This window comes from Pelophylax lessonae (genome assembly GCF_965119305.1).
Source record: "Pelophylax lessonae genome assembly, chromosome: 1".
In the NCBI taxonomy this organism is placed as follows: Eukaryota; Metazoa; Chordata; class Amphibia; order Anura; family Ranidae; genus Pelophylax; species Pelophylax lessonae.
This window is the reverse complement of record NC_138768.1, coordinates 807,152,371-807,173,504: the sequence shown is the minus strand read 5'-3', so window position 1 is coordinate 807,173,504 and position 21,134 is coordinate 807,152,371.

Here is a 21,134-nt window from a genome sequence, read left to right as displayed (position 1 = left end):
AATAAGGGGTAGAGGGTATCGATTTTTAATAGTGATCTTATTAAGTTCCCTGTAGTCCACACAGGGTCTGAGGGTACCGTCCTTCTTTTCCACAAAGAATATGCCCGCTACTGCTGGTGAAGAAGAGGGGCGAATAAAACCTTTTTCCAGGTTTTCATTAACATAGACTCGCAGGGTCTCCAATTCTTTTTCTGACAGAGGGAATATCCTCCCGAAAGGAATCTCTGCACCTGGAAGAAGCTCGATAGGACAGTCGTAGGGTCTGTGCGGAGGAAGAGCTTCTGCCTTTTTCTTGTCGAAAACATCTGTGAATTCCCCATAGACTGTGGGGACGTTTTCGGGAAGATCCGATACTGGACCGACGGCCAGGCAGGCAGCAGGGATATTGGATCCTAAAGGAAGGCAATGATTCAGACAATAGTTAGATGTAAAGGTGACCTTTTTATTAACCCAATCAATTTGCGGATTATGGGCCTGAAGCCAAGGAAGTTCTAAGATGATAGGAAACATAGGTGAGGACAGGACATCAAAGCAAAGGAACTCTTGGTGATGGGAGTCCGTTGTGGTGAAGATGGGGTGTGTCTCTTCACCGACTGGTCCAGAACTGGGCAGGGTGCCATCCGCTAACAGGATATGGAGTTGTTGCTTCTTGGCTTGCAGAGGGACACCCAATCTCTTGGCTAGTGAGTGGTCCAAGAAGCAGCTGCTTGCCCCAGAGTCAATGATTGCCAGGAGCGGAAACTTCTCTTCTGCTACCTGTAGAGAGACAGGGAGAACCAGATGAGCAGGGGATGGTTTGGCAATTTGACAATTCAGCAGAGGTCGGGTGTAGCACTTACTGGGCCTTACTGGGCAGCTGTGCAAGAAGTGGCTGGATTCCCCACAGTAAAGGCAGAGATTGGCCTGGCGTCGACGTTGCCTCTCTTCAGGGGTCAAAGAGGAACGGATCAGCCCTATTTGCATAGGCTCCCCCTCAGGTCCCATGGTGGCGAAAGGCTCAGGATGCGGTGAGGCAGCAAGTGGAACCTTGGGCAGTACCCAGGTGGGCCAAGCCCCTTGAAGACGCTCCGAGCGTCTCTCCCGCAAGCGCCTGTCCAGCTGAATCGCTAGTGAGATCAGGTCTTCCAGAGATGCGGGGGCCTCTACCCGAGCTAGTTCGTCCTTAAGGGCTTCAGACAGTCCGTGTCGGTACTGGTACTTAAGGGCTGCCTCATTCCAGTCCGTGTCCGCGGCCCATCGGCGGAAGTCAACGGTGTAATCCTCCACAGGACGTTTATTCTGCTGTAGGGCGTGCAGAGCGGATTCGGCCGTGACTGTTCGTTGCGGATCCTCATATAGTTGGGCCATGGCCTCAAAGAAAGAGGTCACGGAATTCAGGGCTGGACTCTTTTGCTCCAGGAGGTTATGAGCCCAGGTCTAGGTTGAAGTGCCAAGTACAGAAGACAGGCGTTTTTAAAAGACCTGAATTTTCTTCGCTCCCCACGAAAGCGTTCAGGAGTGGGGACCCTGGGTTCAGGTGCGGTAGCCGTAACTGGTCCTTGCGGAGGGGAGACAGGCACCGAGCTGGCAGGAGGTTGATTGGGGTTAGCAGGAGGTGGTGAGCCTGCAAGATTTAACACTCGACCCTCCAGCTGGAAGTAGCCATCTTGCAGTCTTTGAACTGCTTGGGTCAGACTGGAAACTTGCTGACACAGTGCCTCGAGCTGGGAAGCGCCTCTGTCGGCCTCTGACATGGCTGGATTATACTGTCAGATCACTGGGTGGAGGCCGATGTGCTGAGAGGGCTTCCCTTGCAGCTCGGTGCGAATCACCCCTGGAAGTGAGACAGGAGGTGATGCGACCCAAGTAGCACTGGATGCTTGTGGTGGTGCAGGTGGATGGCTGAGAGGGATATCCGGGTCCCTTCTGAGAAGCTCCAGTGAAAGCAAGCAGTGCAGTGGTAAATGCCAGGCCGGGGGTCATACACGTGTGGTCAGTCCAAGTAACAGCAAGCCGGGGTCAGTACACAAGTTATCAGGCAGAAGCAGATCCGTGGAGCAAGCCGGGGTCGGTACACAGGTTATCAGGCAGAGGCAAGTCCGTGGAGAAAGCCGGGGTCGGTACACAAGCAAACAGGCAGAGACAAGTCCATGGAGCAGGCCAGGGTCACAACAGGAAACAGGAAACAGGAAGCAGGAAACAGGAAGCTGACGATAATCCAGCACTGGATGAGAGGGTGAGCGATCCTTAAGAGGAGGCTGGGTTGGTACGATGTGCGACATGACGCACACGCATGCGCACTCGCCTAGATGGATCGTAGGCTGCACAGCGGCGTCTGAGTCCCTGACACCTATAGTCCTCAATAAGTTCTCTTGTCCTTTCCCTACCATGGCACCGGTCTCTGAGGATAATCAGGAATACGAGGTCAGTCAAGTTCTGGATTCCTGACTCTGTAGAGGTTCTTCAGTACCTTGTTCATTGGAAAGGCTTTGGTCCTGAGGAGAGGTCTTGGGTTCCTGCATCGGAGGTCTTTGCACCTTGTCTGTTAAGAAGCTCATCTGAGGTGTCCCTCTAAACCCGGGCCCAGGCGGGGTAGGGGGAGGCCTCGTAAGAGGGGGGTACTGTCATGGACTTGCAATAAGGTGGGCAAGCTTACCTGTCCCTTCATGTCTGTATTAGAGGTCAGACTGCATTTCTGGTTCCTTTTTATCACCTCTACTTCCTGTTCCTGCCCCACCCAGGTCATCACAGGAAGCCTATATTAACCAGTGCACTGCAGGTCTGCTTTGCTGTTCAACAGTGTTTGTTTCCTGTTTCCTGTTTGCCGTGTGCTTGATCTACTTTTCGGTGTACCGACTTTGGCTTGTCTCTGACTATTCCTGTTTGCCTGTTACCCTGACCTTTGGCCTGTCCCTTTGTTACCCTCATCTGCCTGTTACCCCAACCTCGGCTTACCCATCACCATTCTGTGTGTCCTGAGTGGCTGCTTCCCTTCTCTCCCTACAGAGCGTGACCCGGGGGACCCCAGGGGCCGAGACCTGGGCCCAGCTGCAGCCAAGTCCATCCTCACCATTAGAGGCTCTGGTCAACATCTGCTGGGTCTTAGACTCCGCGCCCTGGGGAATCTTGGGCTCACGTTCCAGTCCATCCGCAGCAGTCTGCTATCGGGTTCACTACCTTGCGCTGCACCCCTGCCTCCAACAGGGTGCAGTCGTCACCTGGCCACAGGTGACCTGACATTAACTCTTTCTTATTGCTACTCTAATGTGACCTAGTCTGGGCATATTTACAGTCTCTCATACTAGGTGCTCTGTATATGGGGGATCCCTGGGAACTCCTACACCCCTCCCTCTCAGTACCCCTATCCTGCCACCTCCCTATCTCAGCTTCTCTACTTTCCTTATTTTATAACTTTACATCTATCTAAATGTACTCCTGATCTCATCCAAACATAAAAAAATGTGCATAATGCTTGGGACGTTGTTAAACTAAAATTCCCTATGTCATGTGCTCAGAATGTTTGCTGAATAATGTAACACCCAATGTATTTACTATGATGTTTGACACTGCAGAACTTAATGTTTTTTTGTATCTTAATGTTCTTTTAAGCACTTTGAAGAAATTCTAAACTGGCATTTCCGTTTGGTAAAAATCATACATATTGTAATGCTTGTATGCTAGCCACAAAAGAAACCTGTTTCTAATAAGTTGAGGATTTTGTTAAAGTAGCCAGTCTATACATAATTTTAAGGGCTTTCAAACTAAATTATTTGACCAAATGATGGCAAGATCAAATGCTCTGACAATTAATTTTTCAGAATTTTGAACAAAAGTTTGACCTGAAGACCAGCTTTAGTCAGGGTCGTGGAGGTGCCTGGAAAAATACAAAAAAGTCACAATTTTTCTCCCTTCAGGTCATCTGTCTCATTGGTAATCTCTATTTTGTTCCAACATTGGTTGACGTTTTATTAATCTTTAGGTCCACGGTGCACCATTATAGCATCCAAGGGCTGAGAACATGAACAACATTTCCAGAATGTCATTTGGCATTTCATATGTTCTGAAAAGTTTGTGCAATTTATCCCAGCCTCTTCAAGACAGACCCTGCTCGTTTTTCCCTTTGACTGATTTAAGAAATCCCCCAACTACAACAGTGTATTATAGACATTGTCACTCCAACCAAGAGAGGGAAATAACACCAGTTCTTATATATGAAGTTTTATGTTGTATCCCAATGCTTTCCAACGAAAGGATCAGAGCCTGCCCATGACTCCCACCCAACTATAGAACAGCTTCCATTTCCCAGGTCTTGAACACTTGCCACCATATAGAGGCCCCAAAATAAAGGGCATGATATGTACTCATCAAGCTAAACAGAGGCTGTCTAACTTATATAATTTCATTTGGTAGCAAACATTATTAGTGTACATTTTTTATGCTCTATCCCATTGTGGGTGAATGGATCTTCTATATGGTCAAAATATGAAAAAAAAAAATGTTGTAACTGAAGAATATTTGAGCAACTTGGACCTGGGTATGAACCAACATTCAAACTACCTGTGTCTGTCCATTTATTGTAGAGATACATACTCTTATCCTTATTACAACACATCCCCTTCCTGGCTCAATGTAAACAAAAGGGGTGGTAAATGTAATAAAATAAATAAACAAATGTGTGGCAGTCTCCCCAAGATTCATACTAGACTTGTAAGGTGGGGGTATGGATTTTATGTGGGAACACCATGCAAAAATTAAAAAAGAAAATATGCAAAAAAGCACCTTGCCCCAATGTTGATGAGCAAAAGGGCCTCTTTCTCCCCTTCCTCCATATGCGTTACGTCCCATGGGTGGGATTTCTTCAGCGGAAGAAGTCCCGCCCATGGTACATAATGCATACGGAGGAAGGGGAGGAGCTATATGACAGCACCCGCAGTCATTTATCTGTGAGCTGTACACACAATTGTGGACTCTGGTTACTACCTGATGTGATCTATAACGAGCACTGGGTCACAGTGCTAGTTTTGTAAGTGTGTTTATTTTTTTCAATAAATGAGGAATACATTAGCAGGAAGCCCTATGTATGTGCTTTATTTTTTTTATAAGCCAATACGTTGAGGAGTCTTGGATTGGAACCCAGTGAGAGAAGTTTTGTCCCGTTCATCATTGCCTATATCCAGATTTCTTGTAACTTGGTGGGTGTGTGAGAGAATCCTGCATTCCCATATTGAATACCCTGGAGGGGAAAGTGTGGCTGACCCATCTGTTAATTCAGGGGTCTACTTAAGAGGTGAGCAGTTATAGATACCTGTGGTGGAGGTTCCTTTGGCACTGTGTCACTGGCACTGTGTCACCAACAAGTTGTCTACATGCCAGCACAGCTCATCACTCATTCGGATCATTGTGTGTTCTTTTCCACGATGCCTTATACTTTACTACAGTCACATTGTATGTTTTCAACATTAGTGGATTGGCATTTCAAATACCGCACACAATATTTCATATAAAACACAAATATCTCATGTATTAAACGTTGGTGAATTGGCCACCTCAATGCCCCTTTACAATAGTGGTTGGTGGTTGGCAGAAAAACGCCCCTTACATTGAAGGTTAGTATAAAAATTCCCCTCTACTTTGTGAAACATAGAATGAGGGGAAAAGGGGATACGCCTGTATAAGGCCCTCTTTTCCTTATGGGATCGCAGGCAGTATTTTTTATTAACCTGGACATAACAAAAAACTAAGACACTGTAAATAAATTTGAATTATTTATTTGGAATTAATTTGGCCGCGGCTTTAGTATTGGTATACATTGATATTAACCATAAAATAAAAAATCATATTTACTCAAACAGTAAAACAGTTCAGCCACTAAGACTTGAACCGACATAAAACATATGAAAACAATATCATATAAATAAAACTGTCCCCTCCGAATTAAATACAAGAGGGACCACACCACATAAAAAGCCGCAACAAGGGGAAGGGGGGGGGGGCGGTAAGTGCTGCTGATGATCTTCTTCCAAGTTAACTGGCAAACCGTTGGAGTGCTGCCCTTATTTATAGAGGAAAATTCAAACTTTCCAGAATTTTCCATGGTCACCTGCTTTTATTGACCTATCCTAATAAGATCAAATTGGACTAACCAATCAAATTAATTTCTTGTTAAAACTGCTACTGAATAGCCCTGAATTATTAATTTTAACTGGCTGAAATACTATCTTATTATTTAACTGCCACGATCCCATAAGGAAAAGGGGGCTTTATACAGGCGTATCCCCTTTTCCCCTCATGGGATCGCAGGCAGTATTTTTTATAAACCTGGACATAACAAAAAACTAAGACACTGTAAATAAATTTGAATTATTTATTTGGAATTAATTTGGCCGCGGATTTAGTATTGGTATACATAGATATTAACCATAAAATAAAAAAGCATATTTACTCAAACAGTAAAACAGTTCAGCCACTAAGACTCGAACCGACATAAAACATATGAAAACAATATCATATAAATAAAACTGTCCCCAAAAGACAGGAGGGTGAGAAAAGGCACCCACCTGTCACACAGATCCCCAGCACGTGGCCTTCTCAATACAGGACTGAAAAGCTAAATTAAATATGTCCAAGTCAATAGATGACAAATGAACTCCATCGTGTCTGTAAATACCTTGAACGCCCCCTTCAAGGTCTACATGTCTGTAAGCAAAACCGAAAAAGGGGGCAAAAACTTAGAAACGGCCCTGTTGATCCTCTTTCTCACTTTATCAAAAGGTTTCAACACGGCTGAGTCTAACCACCTCAACCTAGGAACAATTTCAGAAAATATAATAACTAAATTAGGACAGGCCATTTTTATATGATGGACAGCACTTTTAATATTAAAAATCAAATCCAACGTTCCGGAGCTGACCCACGTCATTACCACCCAAGTGTATGAGTAAAATATCAGGCGCAGGCCAGCATAAATGTAACTTACTGAATTCAAATAGCAGTTTGTCCCAAACCATACCTCTGCGTCCAAACTAAAAAACATTAAAAGATTCAAAGGGAAGACCCAAGTTCGTACTGTATGATCTAGAAGCAGCACGATGATGAGCCCAATAGATGTAAGAGTGTCCAATAATCCAGACCACTCTAGGATTACCTAAAAAATAATCACACAATAAGGTTAGGACGAATATATAACTTGAAAGCATCAGACTTCCATCTACCTAAGCTTTTAATATCTGTGGATGCTAAACCAATGCGAGCTGCTTCAGTGGCAGCACCAATTCTAAAAGAATGCGATGAAAATTGAGCACCCCACAGATTTAAAGACTTACAACATCTTGACAGCACTGCATTAAATTGGAATTTTGTAAGCGGTGAAAGATCAGCGTGTATAAATACTGGCCCCCCAGAAAGAGGGCGGACAGCTAAATAACGAGAGAAATGCAAAACTGTAAGGTTCTGGCACTCTCAGTGCCTCCTATCACATCATTTCCGGGTGCGTTCCATCTACCTAGATAGATGAAGCACATATAGGTGTGTTTCCCTTTAAGAGTGCTGACATCATCATGAGGCGCCGGACTGAACAGCTATTTAAATCACCAGCTTTCACTCACATGTGTTCGTTCAACCGTCATGGTTGGAGCGTCCTGATCTCTGAGTTCAGCATGTCAAATCTACACGTTCCTGTATCTCGCTACCTGAACCTCTGTTTTCGGATCCTGTGTCTCGCCACCCGATCAACCCTGGCATGCTGTTTTCACCTTCACCCTTCTCACGACTACCCTGCTGTGTGCCTAGATGTGCCTTGATGCTAACCTGTCTTGAAGCTCTCATGCTTGCAAACATACCTCGCTGTCGGAACCACGCTGCGCTGATCCCTGTATCCCGCTAACGGATCATCCGCTCTTGTCGAACCTCTCCTCTGCTACATTGCTACTAGTGATAAGTACCCCACAGGGGAAACCTCAATAACCTTCATACTAAAGCTTACACTGTCTATCTCTGCATACTAAGGACTGTTACTACATCTGCACTATCTAGATTGCTAGCTCTTGAGCCTACTATCATCTGCTCTTGCACTGGGTTAGTCTCTCCTGTATGTCATCTGCTATCCTATCATCTACTACCATACATAATTGCTAACCTATCTGCATCCCACCTGTTACTATCTCATTCTCAAGAACATTCCTCTCAAGTGTCTGTCACCTATCGTCTCAACTCAACCTGTCTCTTCAGCCTATCACCTCTATACTACTATATACATAGATCACTCCAGGAACTTCTTATTGAGTGTGTGTATTTACTTGCTGAATTGAGATCATCCACACATGATGAGTCTTTGGGAGTTGGGATTGGTGTCTCAGCGTTTCTCTACATGACTACTGAAGTGGAATATTTCTGCAGCTGTAAATCCACATCATACATAAAACGCAGGAGCGTTACAAAAACGGGGCAAATCGGCAATCCTGGACAAGACCCTCTACCACACTGATCAGTTTTACTAAACTGTAGAAAAACATGCAATGTGGAGTCGGTCAACATGACATGTTGAAAACCCAAACCAGAAGGATTCTTCTTACTGACAGACACCAATTCAGATATACGCATTGCTCCAAAGAATGCCAAAGTGAAAACCGCATTAAACAGCATGGCCTCGTATGAAGAAAAACACAAAGAGGCAGTAACAGAACACAAAGAGCTTAAAATCTCAGGAGAAACCAAACTCCTATTGTCTGTAGCCTTGTGTGTTTTCTTGTAACCCTTCAAAGCACGTTGAACTGAAAAGAAACTTAAACAGGAATTTAAATTATTTAATTTCTGAAAAAATGAAATACCAGAAAGAATTTTATAAATATGTGACCAAGAAAATTAATCTTGCACCAAGCCCTCCAAAAAGGATAAAACGACCTCCTCAGAACAAACATCAACAGGGAACCCATGAGTGCTCAGAAAACGCAACCATAGAAACCAGGATGACTGATAACTAGTCCAGGATGAACACGCCAATGAATTACGAACATTCGTATATACTAGATGATGTTCCATAACTGCAGAGGGCACGGGACTCCTTGACGATCAGCAGACGGCAACAGGGAAAAGAAATGATCCATCTGTAAACGAGAAAGGGTATCGGCAACCACATTCACCTTACCAGGAATATAAGTAGCTTTAATTCAAACATTTAGAAAAAGGCACCTAAAAACCAAATAACGCAAAAAAACAATAACAGGCGGAGATTTTGAAGATAAGCAGTTCACTGCATACAATACGCCTTTATTATCTGTGCTAAACAAAATGCGCCGATTCCGAAAATGTTCCCCCCAAATCTCAAGTGCCACAATCAAAGGGAACAATTCTAGCAGCACAATATTCTTACAAAGACCTTTTTGAAACCAACGTGCAGGCCACACATCAGCGCACCAATGGTTACCCCATATGGCAGCAAATCCTAGCGAACCCGCCGCGTCAGTAAATGAACGGAAATCACTATCAGAAACAAATTCAGATTGCCAAAAAGACCTTCCATTAAAAACATTCAAAAATTTCAACCAAACCAGCATATCCTCCCTCAAATCAGATGTAACCCTTACATGAGAATAAGGATTTTTAAGACCAGAGATGGCAATATACATGCGCCTAGAAAAAATCCTACCAACCGGTAAAACCCGAGTCGCAAAAGCCAAAAGACCTAACAACGATTGCATATCTTTCAATAACACCTTCTTACGGCGGATAAAAAGACTCAACGCCTCACGCAATCTATCCAATTTAGCAAGGGGCAAACGTAATTCTTGCGAAACAGTATCAATAGTGATATCCAAGAACTCGAGACAAGTAGTTGGCTGGACAGTTTTTTCCAAAGCCAACTGGACACGAATTCGCGACACGTATCAAAAAAGAAATTCAAAGTCGTGGCACAAGAAGGAGAGCCATGAGGACCTATAAAAAGAAAATCGTCTAAATAGTGCAATAAAAATTTAGACCCTGACCGAATAGAAACAACCCATTCCAGTAAGCTAGCAAATTCTTCAAAATAAAAACAGGAAAGGGAACAACACATGGGGAGACACATATCGAAATAAAACTTACCCTTAAATGAAAACCCAAGGAATTAAAACATCGAGGATTAATGGGAAGAAGCCAAAATGCAGACCTAATGTCAGCCTTCGCCAATAATGCCATATCACCCGACAATCTAATCATTTGAATTGCATTATCAAAAGATGTGTATGACACAGAAGCCAATCCATCATCAATCTGATCGTTCAAAGAAGAACCGTGAGGAAAAGATAAATGATGGATTAAGCGGAAAGAGTTAAGTTCTTTCTTTGGTACCAAACCTAAAAGAGACAGACGAAAATTCAAAAATGGTGGAGAATCAAAAGGACCAGACATTCTCCCTTCAGAAATTTCAACTTACAATTTTTCTTGAACAATTGACGGAAATTCATCAACAGACTTCAAATTATTAACCAGCTTACATCCGATCCCGTCAAATTCAGGGATGAGAAAACCATGTGAAAAACCGTCAGTGAGAAGATCCGCCGTCCGCTTGTTTGGAAAAAGACGGAGCCAAGGAAGCATGCTTGATAGCTTCACCGGCGTTACCGCCCTTCTGAAAATTCTCCCGCGTGGATTGCTGTGCATTAGTCGTGGATAACCTACGAAAACACTTAGAAATAGGGTGAGAACCGGCACAACTAGCACATTCATGCTTATATTTACACGTATCAGGCCATCTGCATTGATCGTCATTATAAGCAAAGCAAATGCCTTTTCTATATAAAAAAGATAGGGGAAGTCACATTACCCGACACAGGCCTAGAGAAAACAGGCTTCTGGGGGAGGAAAAGATTGAGCCAAAGGCCCACATCCTTTGAACCCCATAATAAATGAGGACAAACAGACAATTTGTGTCTGAAAGCCTCATCATAAGCAAACCAAGAAGAATTATTAAAACTGCGATAAGCTTCCTGAATAATATCTATATGTTGAAAAAGACCCGTGCTCTTAGACGGGTATTTTTCACACAAAACACTCGCATAAACGCAAAAACCTTGCAACCAGTTAGAAAAAGTAACTTTGTTACAAATTTGCGTTTATCATCCTCCAATTTATCAGATTTATCACTCTTAACCAAAATATCCTTAGCAGAAGGCAGTAAGCTTAAAACATCCACAAATTCACCCTTCCATATCTTCTCCTTAACGGCAGATGGCAAATGAAAACCCAAGGGCGACAAAAAACATGGCATAGATTCTTTAAAACAAGATTCAGCATCAACATTTTTTTGTAAGCCACTAAAAGAAGGCTGCGCAGGCAAACTGTCCTGTGCAGACCAGACCACTGATGAAGTTGATGCAGGAACACAAGACGAAACATTAGACGTATTAGAAATAAATTTTGAAGAAAAATCATCCATAAACTTTGTAAAAGAAGAAGACAGCTGATTAATAAAAGCCACATGAATTGACTCACCTCCAGCTGCTTCACTCCTAGCAACCAGAGGGCTAGGCTGTTGAGGAGTGCAGTGCACAGGAATCGTGGCCACTGCCAGGGGAGCAGACGAAGCAGATAATGAAGCATAGTTGATTGATGTTTCAGAAGGGAAGACATCATGCTGCTGTACAGGATGGCGTTGTGATGGCTGCGGTCTAGGAGGAAGAGGGGGCCGAAATGAACGTCCCCGGTGGTTGTCGGAAGAGGGCCTCACTACGGAGGAGGAATCTTGAGGCAAACGATTAGGTGTCTTCTGCCGTTTACCGGAACGGGGCCTGGGCGGGGACGGGCTGAATTGCCTGCGCCTGGTACGGATCCTCTTCGCCGGCGCATCTTCCTGACCAGCTGAACCGGAAAGAAGAGGGGGGCCTGACCCGGAGACGGAATCGGATGACAAACATCCGCTCCTGCGTCATCCCAAGGTGGTCAGTAGGATAGATGCCCTCTTACACTAGTCTCCAGCTAGAGCGATAGATACTTACAATGGTGGTAGTAGAACATATGCCTCACTGGAACCATGATTGAGAAAAGTTGCACTATACAATCCGATTGTACAATCTCTTTGAGATCTACCAACAACCATGAGGTGCAATGGCCTGCTTCACTGAATACAAATGGATTGAATTGTTTAGGCTTATTTTGGTAAATCTAAAGGAAATTGAACAAAGAATATACAATCAGATTTTATAGCGTCTAGACAGCTTTAGAGTAATTAAGGCTTGCTGAATTCACTGATTGCTGCCCTCTTGTGAATGATTACCAACAGGAAGTGAGGGAAAATCTACAATAGGAAAACAGAGAACAAAAAGCTGGCAGAGGTTTTAGCATCCCCTCTACAACCTAACCTAAAAGCATTTTCCTGGTGCCTCCATGGCAGCATACTAGTGATAGAGCTCCGCCTTGACTCCTCCCTCAGGACCAGTGCATAGCATAAAAAAAGGCCTAGCCCCCATCCCATCATTCTCATTTTTTTCCTCATACCTCTTGACTGTTGAAAAATTGCAGTATGTCCATCCCTCTGCCATTTGGCAGCTCCCACCGGGTTCAGCCTCTCCCATGCGCAGTCCCAGTTCTTGGGTCTCTCAAAGCACTAAAAAGACTGGGAACCCCTTTTGTGGATCTTTTGGGGGTATTTTGTGCAGAGTTTCCTCAAAAGAACGTATTCTGTCTCCTAAAAAGTTTTTTGGTGTTTGTCTGGTGGGATTTTGCATGAGGACCAGCTTTCTGTCCTTTTGTCCACAGCATTGTATCTTTCAGATACCGGTTACTGCTCAACCTTTTTTGTTTGTTTGTTTCCTTTTCTTCTTCCAATTTATTTATGCTACTATTTTCCTACTTCTTCTTCTGTAAATCCTCACAACATGTTTGCCTCATGTTCTCATTTTACCGCCGCTCCCCTGTGTCCTCTTCCGTTTTGCCCCCTCATGTCCTCCTTCCTTCTGCTCGCTGGCCTTCAGCCTCACTTCTCTTCCCCTTCTTGTCTTTTCTGAGTGACGTCATGTGCGTGGCAGCGCTCGAAGACAAGCAGGGGGGGGGGGGGGGCGGCCCGGGGCAGCGCGCGTGCGCATGCGCTGATGCATGGAGCAGCCATCTTTAATATGGAAAACAATCGTAACATGTCCTATCTATTCCCCTGTCTCCTTTCTTTTCCCCTCCCAATTAGAGAGGAGGGAGGAGGATTTTCTTTCCCGCTCTCCTTCTCATCTTTATAAAGCTCATTTCTTTTCTTCTTCCCAGTGGTTAGCTGTGCCCTGCTTCCCACTGGGATCTGCTTAGCCCTTGGTACTTCTCCTTTTAAATAAAAAAAACAAAAAAAAACGAATAATAAAAAAAAAAAAAATATATATATATATATATATATATATATACATTCAAGAAGGGGAAGGAAAGGGGAAACATTTTGGGGAGGGTAATTTAAAAAAAAAAAAAAAGGGGGAATAATTTTTATCTGTTCTATTTTTATCTTATTTCAGCTGGTCCTTCTGCAACATCCTGCCTAGTGATGAGCCGAACACGGTTCGGTTCGCACCAGAACATCTCGAACAGGGGAAAACATGCAAACTCCATTAAAGTGGGACACGAACATGAAAAAATCAAAAGTCCTAATTTTAAAGGCTTAAATGTAAGTTATTGGCCAAAAAAGTATATGGGGACCTGGGTACTGCCCTGGGGGACATGAATCAATGCAAAAAAAAAACATTTTAAAACAATCATTTTTTACAGGAGCAGTGATTTTAATAATGCTTAAAGTGAAACAATAAAATTAATAACTCCTTTAAATATCGTGCCTGGGGGCCCCCTAATGTGCCTGTTTAGTGGCGCATTTGTGTGATGTATGTAGCCGCTGCAGCAATACTGACATTTCTAAAGAAAAAAATTTAATTTAAACTTGCTTGCGGCTGTAATGTATTGTCGGCTCCCGGCAATACAGATAAAAAAAAAAAAAAACGGCTTGGGGTCCCCCCCCCCCAGTCCATACCAGGCCCCTTGGGTCTGATATGTATTCTAAGGGGAGCCAAAGCTAAAAATAAAAACGGTGTGGGGTTCTCCCTATTATCCATACCAGACCCTTATCTGAGCATACAGCCTGGCTGGCAAGGATGGGTGTGGGGGCAAGCAAGTGCCCCCCCTCCTGAACCATACCAGGTCACATGCCCTCAACATGAGGGGGTGGGTGTTTTGGGGCATGGCGGGCTCTGCCCCCCCACTCGAAAGCACCTTGCCCCCATGTTGATGGGGACAGGGGTCTCATCCCGACAACCATGGGCTGTAGTTGTGGGGGTCTGCGGGGGGGGGAGGCTTATTGGAATCTTGAAGTCCCCTTTAAAAATGGGGCCCCCAAATCCCGTCCCCCCCTTGTGAATAGATATTGGGTACATCGTACCCATTCACCGAAAAAGTGTACAAAAAAATAAAGACAAAAGCCAGTTTTGGACAAGTCCTTCATAAAAAATAAAAATAAAAAAATAGTGTCCCTCGATGATCAGGTCATATATATATATAAATAACTTTGTGGTATACACTGCACTATCTGATCTCAACAAACTGTAAAAAGCAAAAATCTCTCTCCCTGCCAGCAATATATTATTAACTATACTACACTATCTGTTAAACTCACTACACTCCCTGAAATAATTCCACTTCTAAATCACCCACTAGCCAAGGGATTCTAACCCACAACCTCTCAATTGCAAACCTGGTATTCTACCACCTACGCCACCGTCAAGCCTGCTTAGGCTGAACACACTCTTCCTGCCTAACTAACTAACTTCTATCTAGAAGTTAGTTAGTTAGGCAGGGAGAGTGTGTATAACCTAAGCAGGCTTGATGGTGGCGTAGGTGGTAGAAAACCAGGCTTGCAATTGGGAGGTTGTGGGTTTGAATCCCTTGGCCAGCAGGTGATTTATAAGTAGAATCCCTTCAGGGATAGTGTAGTGAGTTTAAAAGCTGCCCCTGAGCCATGATTGGCTAAAGGCACCTGCCTTTGGCCAATCATGGCACAGATGATTTGATTGGCCAAAGCATGGAGGGCAGAGTCCTGTAATGTTCTGGTACCTCTGGTACCCTTATTCCACTTTCCACTTCAGTGTATGCGTCCCACCATTCTCTTCTGGTAGGTGCGCATACACCTTTAAGACCGATGCTGTCATCACTGAGCGCTGCAGAGCGGCTATTTCAACCGCCGGCGTTCTCACTCACATGTTCGTTCAACCTGCCTTGAAGCTCATATGCTTACAAGCGTACCTCGCTGTCGGAACCTCGCTGCTGATCTCTGTATCCCGCTACCGGATCACTCGCTCATACCGAACCTCTCTACTACTGCTTGCTATTAGTGATAAGTACCCCGCAGGGGAATCCTCCATAACCTTCCTACTAAGCTTACACTATCTAGCTCTGCATATTAAGGACTGTAACTATCATCTGCACTGTTGTTTTAGATTGCTAGCTCTTGAGCCTACTAACATCTATCCTTGCACTGGGTTAGTCTCTCCTGTATGTCATCTGCTGTCCTACCACCTACTACCATACATGATTGCTAACCTATCTGCATCCTACCTGTTACCATCTATACTCTCATGAACATTTCTCTCAAGTGCTGTTCACCTATTTGTCACTGTTCATACCTGTCTCTTCAACTCATCACCACTATACTGCTATATACATTTATCACTCCAGGAACATCTTATTGAGTGTGTATATTTGTATGCTGAATCAGACAGACCACAGTGATGAGTCTTGGGAGTTGGAATTGGTATTTCAACGTATCTCTACATGACTACTGAGTGGAGTTTTTCTGCAGCTGCAAATCCATCTTGTTTCAGAAAACACAGGAGCGTTACAGATTGAACGAACCTAAAATGGATTCAGCAGATTTACCCACTCAAGTGACACAATTAAAACAACAAGTGACTGCGTTAATACACGCTCTTACTGAATTAAAAGAAGACAATCAGGCTCTGAAGCAGCAGGTAACCCGTCTATCACAACTTGCCGCTGCTCAGCCCCCTGAACCCAAAATAAATCCTCCTCTAGTGTTTACAGGTGATCGCAAAAAATTTTGTGAATTCAAAAACGCCTGTCAGTTACTTTTCTTGCTAAAACCTCGTACCTACCTTACTGATCATATCAAAGTCTGTACTATTATTTCATACCTAACGGGTGATCCACGGGCCTGGGCAGACTCTCTTTTTGAGAAAAATGATCAGCTTCTCAACTCCTATGCTTTATTCCTAGCGGAACTCGCTAGTCTATATGATGACCCCAATAGGCAGAGTACTGCCGATATTCAATTGAGGTCCTTGAAACAAGGTAGGAGACCTGTAGAAGACTTTGTAGCAGAGTTCAAAAGATGGACCCTTGATTCAGGGTGGAATGATACATCTCTGAGAACTCAATTTAGACTCGGCCTATCAGAAGCCGTTAAAGACGAGCTCGCCCGAGCGGATTTACCGGACACCCTGGATGCTTTGATACAACTCAGTATCAACATAGACAGGAGGCTGCGAGAAAGAAAGGCTGAAAAAATGGGAATGCCACTGTCCAGTCCTTCTCGGATTTCGACCGTTAACCCTACTCCTATGGAGGTAGGAACCATACGCCCACCTTTATCAACTGCTGAAAGAGCCAGGAGACGATCCAGTAATCTTTGCTTGTACTGCGCATCCCCGGATCACATGATAAGCGTCTGTCCCCTTGTCCGCAAAAAAGAGGGTGAGTGTTCACATGTCCTCCTAGGGGGATTGACAACTTCATTTACTAACCCTTATCTTTTTGTTCGTTTGGACATTGCAGTGGGACCAGACTAGGATTACCACTAAGGCCATGATCGACACAGGATCTTGCGGAAATTATATCGATATACGTTTTGCTACTTTAAATAAAGTACCTATTATTTCAAAACCTAAACCTGTCTCTGTGAGTCTTATTAACGGTATTCCGTTATCTTCTGGCCCAATCACTAATCAGACACAAGCACTCCTAGTCACCACTAACGAGTCTCATACGGAGACCACTACCTTCGACCTATTGTCTTCGCCCCACTTTCCCATTGTTTTGGGACTTCCCTGGTTACACACACATCATCCAACCATAGATTGGAAGAAACGGACCCTAACCTTCCTCTCTTACTATTGCGAGAGTACGTGTAACCTCCCGTCTTATGGAAAGATCCTGTCTGTGGTGTCAGATGAGATTGCACCACTATGCTATCAGGATCTGTCCGAAGTTTTTCTTGAGAAAAATGCTCAAATACTGCCTCCCCATAGGGATTATGATTGCACTATTGATCTACTCCCTAATAGAGATGTACAGAACTGTTCGCCGGCGAACTTCGCATGTTCGCGTTCGCCGCTGCGGGCGAACATATGCGATGTTCGGTCCGCCTCCTATACATCATCATTGAGGCAAACTTTGACCCTGAACATCACAGTCAGCAGACACATTCCAGGCCAATCAGCATACCTCCCTCCCACACCCTCCCACCTCCTATAAATAAGCAAGGGCAGCATCCATCTTAGATCATTTCTGTGTTACTGAGAGCAGGGAAAGTGCTGGTGCTGCTGCTGCTGTTATAGCGGGGGACAGTTCCCGGTCTTGTTAGCCAGTGATCTTGGTACACTATATATCTATTGTCCCCAAAAGCCCTTTTGAGGGCTGGTATTTGTGTAATTTTTTTTGTTCTGTGATATATATATATATATATATATATATATTGTCCCCAAAAGCCCCTTTGAGGGCTGGTATTTGAGTATTTTTTTAATATATATATATATATATATATATATATATATATATATATATATATATGTAGCATGTCCAGAACCAGAAAAAAAGATCATATAGGTGTAAAAGGGGTTCCCACCATCCCTGCTCTACTGAAAAATTATCTTTTTTTTTCTGGTTCTGGACATGCTACAGAGCTGAAACTTCACAGGTACACTTTTTAGACCCCCTAGACACTAAATCACACAAAAAAAGTTCTTAAAAATTGTCATTTTTGATAGAGAGCCAATTATTGGAAAAAAAATTAACAAAAAAAAATGTCTTTGGATTTATTGTTTGGGGGGGTCTAAAAAGTGTACCTGTGAAGTTTCAGCTCTGCAGCATGTCCAGAACCAGGAAAAAAGATCATATAGGTGTAAAAGGGGTTCCCACCATCCCTGCTCTACTGAAAAATTATCTTTTTTTTTTCTGGTTCTGGACATGCTACAGAACTGAAACTTCACAAGTACACTTTTTAGACCCCTTAGACACTAAATCACACAAAAAAAGTTCTTAAAAATTGTCATTTTTGATAGAGAGCCAATTATTGGAAAACTTAAAAAAAAAAAAAATTTCTTTGGATTTATTGTCTGGGGGGTCTAAAAAGTGTACCTGTGAAGTTTCAGCTCTGTAGCATGTCCAGAACCAGAAAAAAAAATAGAATCAGGGTTAGGGCTAGGGTTAGGGTTAGGGTTAGGGCTAGGGTTAGGGTCAGGGCTAAGGTTAGGGTTATTTTTAGTGCTTAGGGTTAGAGTTAGAGGGGTAGGGGTAGGGCTACTAACTCTAACCCTAAGTATCTCACCGTAACCCTAACCCTAGCCCCTAACACTAAACCTAACCCTCTAACCATAACCCTAACCCTCTAACCTTAACCCTAACCCTCTAAGCCTAGCCATAAAAATAACCCTAACCCTAACCCTAGCCCTAACCCTAACCCTAACCCTAACCCTAGCCCTAACCCTAACCCTAACCCTAACCCTAGCCCTAACCCTAACCCTAACCCTAACCCTAACCCTAGCCCTAACTCATAATTTTTTCTGGTTCCGGACATGCTACAGAGCTGAAACTTCACAGGTACACTTTTTAGACCCCCCAGATGCTAAATCCAAAGACATTTTTTATTTTTATTTTTTTTTTAATTTTTCCAATAATTGGCTCTCTATCAAAAAATTACAATTTTTAAGAACTTTTTTTTGTGTGATCCCTCTCCGGCATGCCACAGTCCAGGTGTTTGTCCCCTTGAAACAACTTTTCCATTACTATTGTGGCCAGAAGGAGTCCCTGTGGGTTTTAAAATTCGTCTGCCTATTAAAGTCTATGGCGGTTCGCAATGTTCGCCGGTTCGCGAACATTCGCCGATGTTCGCGTTCGCCGTTCGCGAACAGCGAATTTTATGTTCGCGACATCACTACTCCCTAATTCTAAATTGCCTTTTGGTCATGTTTATCCTCTTTCGCAGGATGAACTTTCCCATCTCAAGGAATACTTGGATGAGAATTTGACAAAAGGTTTTATTAGACCTTCCACTTCTTCCACAGCTGCAGGACTTTTTTTTGTCCGCAATAAAGACTCAAGTCTCAGGCCTATTATCGACTATAGGCAATTGAACGCCATTACAGTAAAAGATCGTTATCCTTTGCCGCTTATCCCTGAACTCATTGAACAAGTGCGTGGAGCTACCTACTTTTCAAAATTGGACCTGAAAGGGGCATACAATCTAATCCGAATCCGTGATGGAGATGAGTGGAAGACAGCATTCAGAACCAGATACGGATTGTTTGAATATCTTGTAATGCCATTTGGGCTATGTAACGCTCCCGCAGCCTTCCAACGATTCATAAACGATATCCTTAGAGACTTACTTGATGTCTGTGTTGTGGTATATCTGGACGATATACTTATTTATTCACGATCCTTGTCTGAACATATAAAACATGTAAGACTTGTGTTATCCAGATTACTCACACACAATCTATACGTGAAACTAAAAAAATGCTTATTTCATAAAGAAGAAGTATTATTCCTAGGATACATCATATCCAAAACAGGAATCAAGATGGATATGAGTAAGATATCCTGTATTCAGGATTGGCCTATACCAACCACCCGCAAAGCACTACAGCGATTCCTTGGATTTTCAAACTTCTATAGGAAGTTCATCAAGAACTTCTCTGCCATTGTGAGACCTCTCACACAACTCACAAGTATTAAGAAACCATTTAAATGGTCAGATGAAGCAAATGAAGCTTTTCGCTTGTTAAAAACAAGCTTTACCTCTGCTCCCATACTACGCCATCCAGACCCATCCCTCCAATACATTCTGGAAGTAGATGCGTCAAATATGGCAGTAGGAGCAGTACTCTCCCAACGACCAACGAATACTTCACCACTCCATCCAGTCGCCTTCTTCTCTAAATCTCTAAGCAGCCCAGAGGTGAATTACCCAGTGGGTGAAAAGGAACTGCTTGCTATAAAACTGGCTCTGGAGAATTGGCGACATCTACTTGAAGGCACCCGATTACCAATACTCATATATACAGATCATAAAAATCTTCAATATCTTCAGACTAACAAAACCCTCTCCCACCGGCAGGTACGATGGTCACTATTCTTCCTAAGATTTAACTTCCTAGTGACCTACACACCTGCAGACAAGAATAAAAAAGCGGATGCGCTATCACGATTAACTGAAGATAATTGCTCCGAAATCCCTTCCATTCCTATAATACCCTACAAGCGTATTATTGGGGTTGTCCGTTCCTTGAAGGAAGAGATTCTGCACAGTATAGGTTTGGATTCACCTCCACCACAACTAACTACTGATGCAGAAGGCTTCCTCTACTACAACGACAAACTCTACATACCCCCTACTATGCGCACCAAGATCTTGGAATTGTCACATGATGTGCCTATGGCAGGACATATGGGTATGACAAAGACCCTTAATTTGCTTACCAGGCAGTTTTGGTGGCCTGATATGAAGACATCTATACAAAAATTTGTCTCTTCATGCAACGTCTGTGCCAGGTCCAAAATTGACACTACAAAACCATCCGGTCTACTATGCAGTCTACCAATACCCCAGACTCCATGGGAAGTTGTGTCCTTGGACTTTATAGTAGAACTACCACCTTCCAAAGGATTTAATACCATTTTAGTGTCAGTGGACCATCTGACAAAGATGGCACATTTCGTTGCTATTCGCAGACTACCTTCGTCCAAACAAACAGCGGAACTACTGATGAAACATGTCTTTAAGTTACATGGTATTCCAAAAACTCTTTTGTCTGACCGTGGATCACAATTCATCTCCAAGTTTTGGCAAGAACTATGCCACATACTACGAATTGAGCGAAAGCTCACTTCTCCCTACCATCCTCAGACCAACGGACAGACTGAAAGAG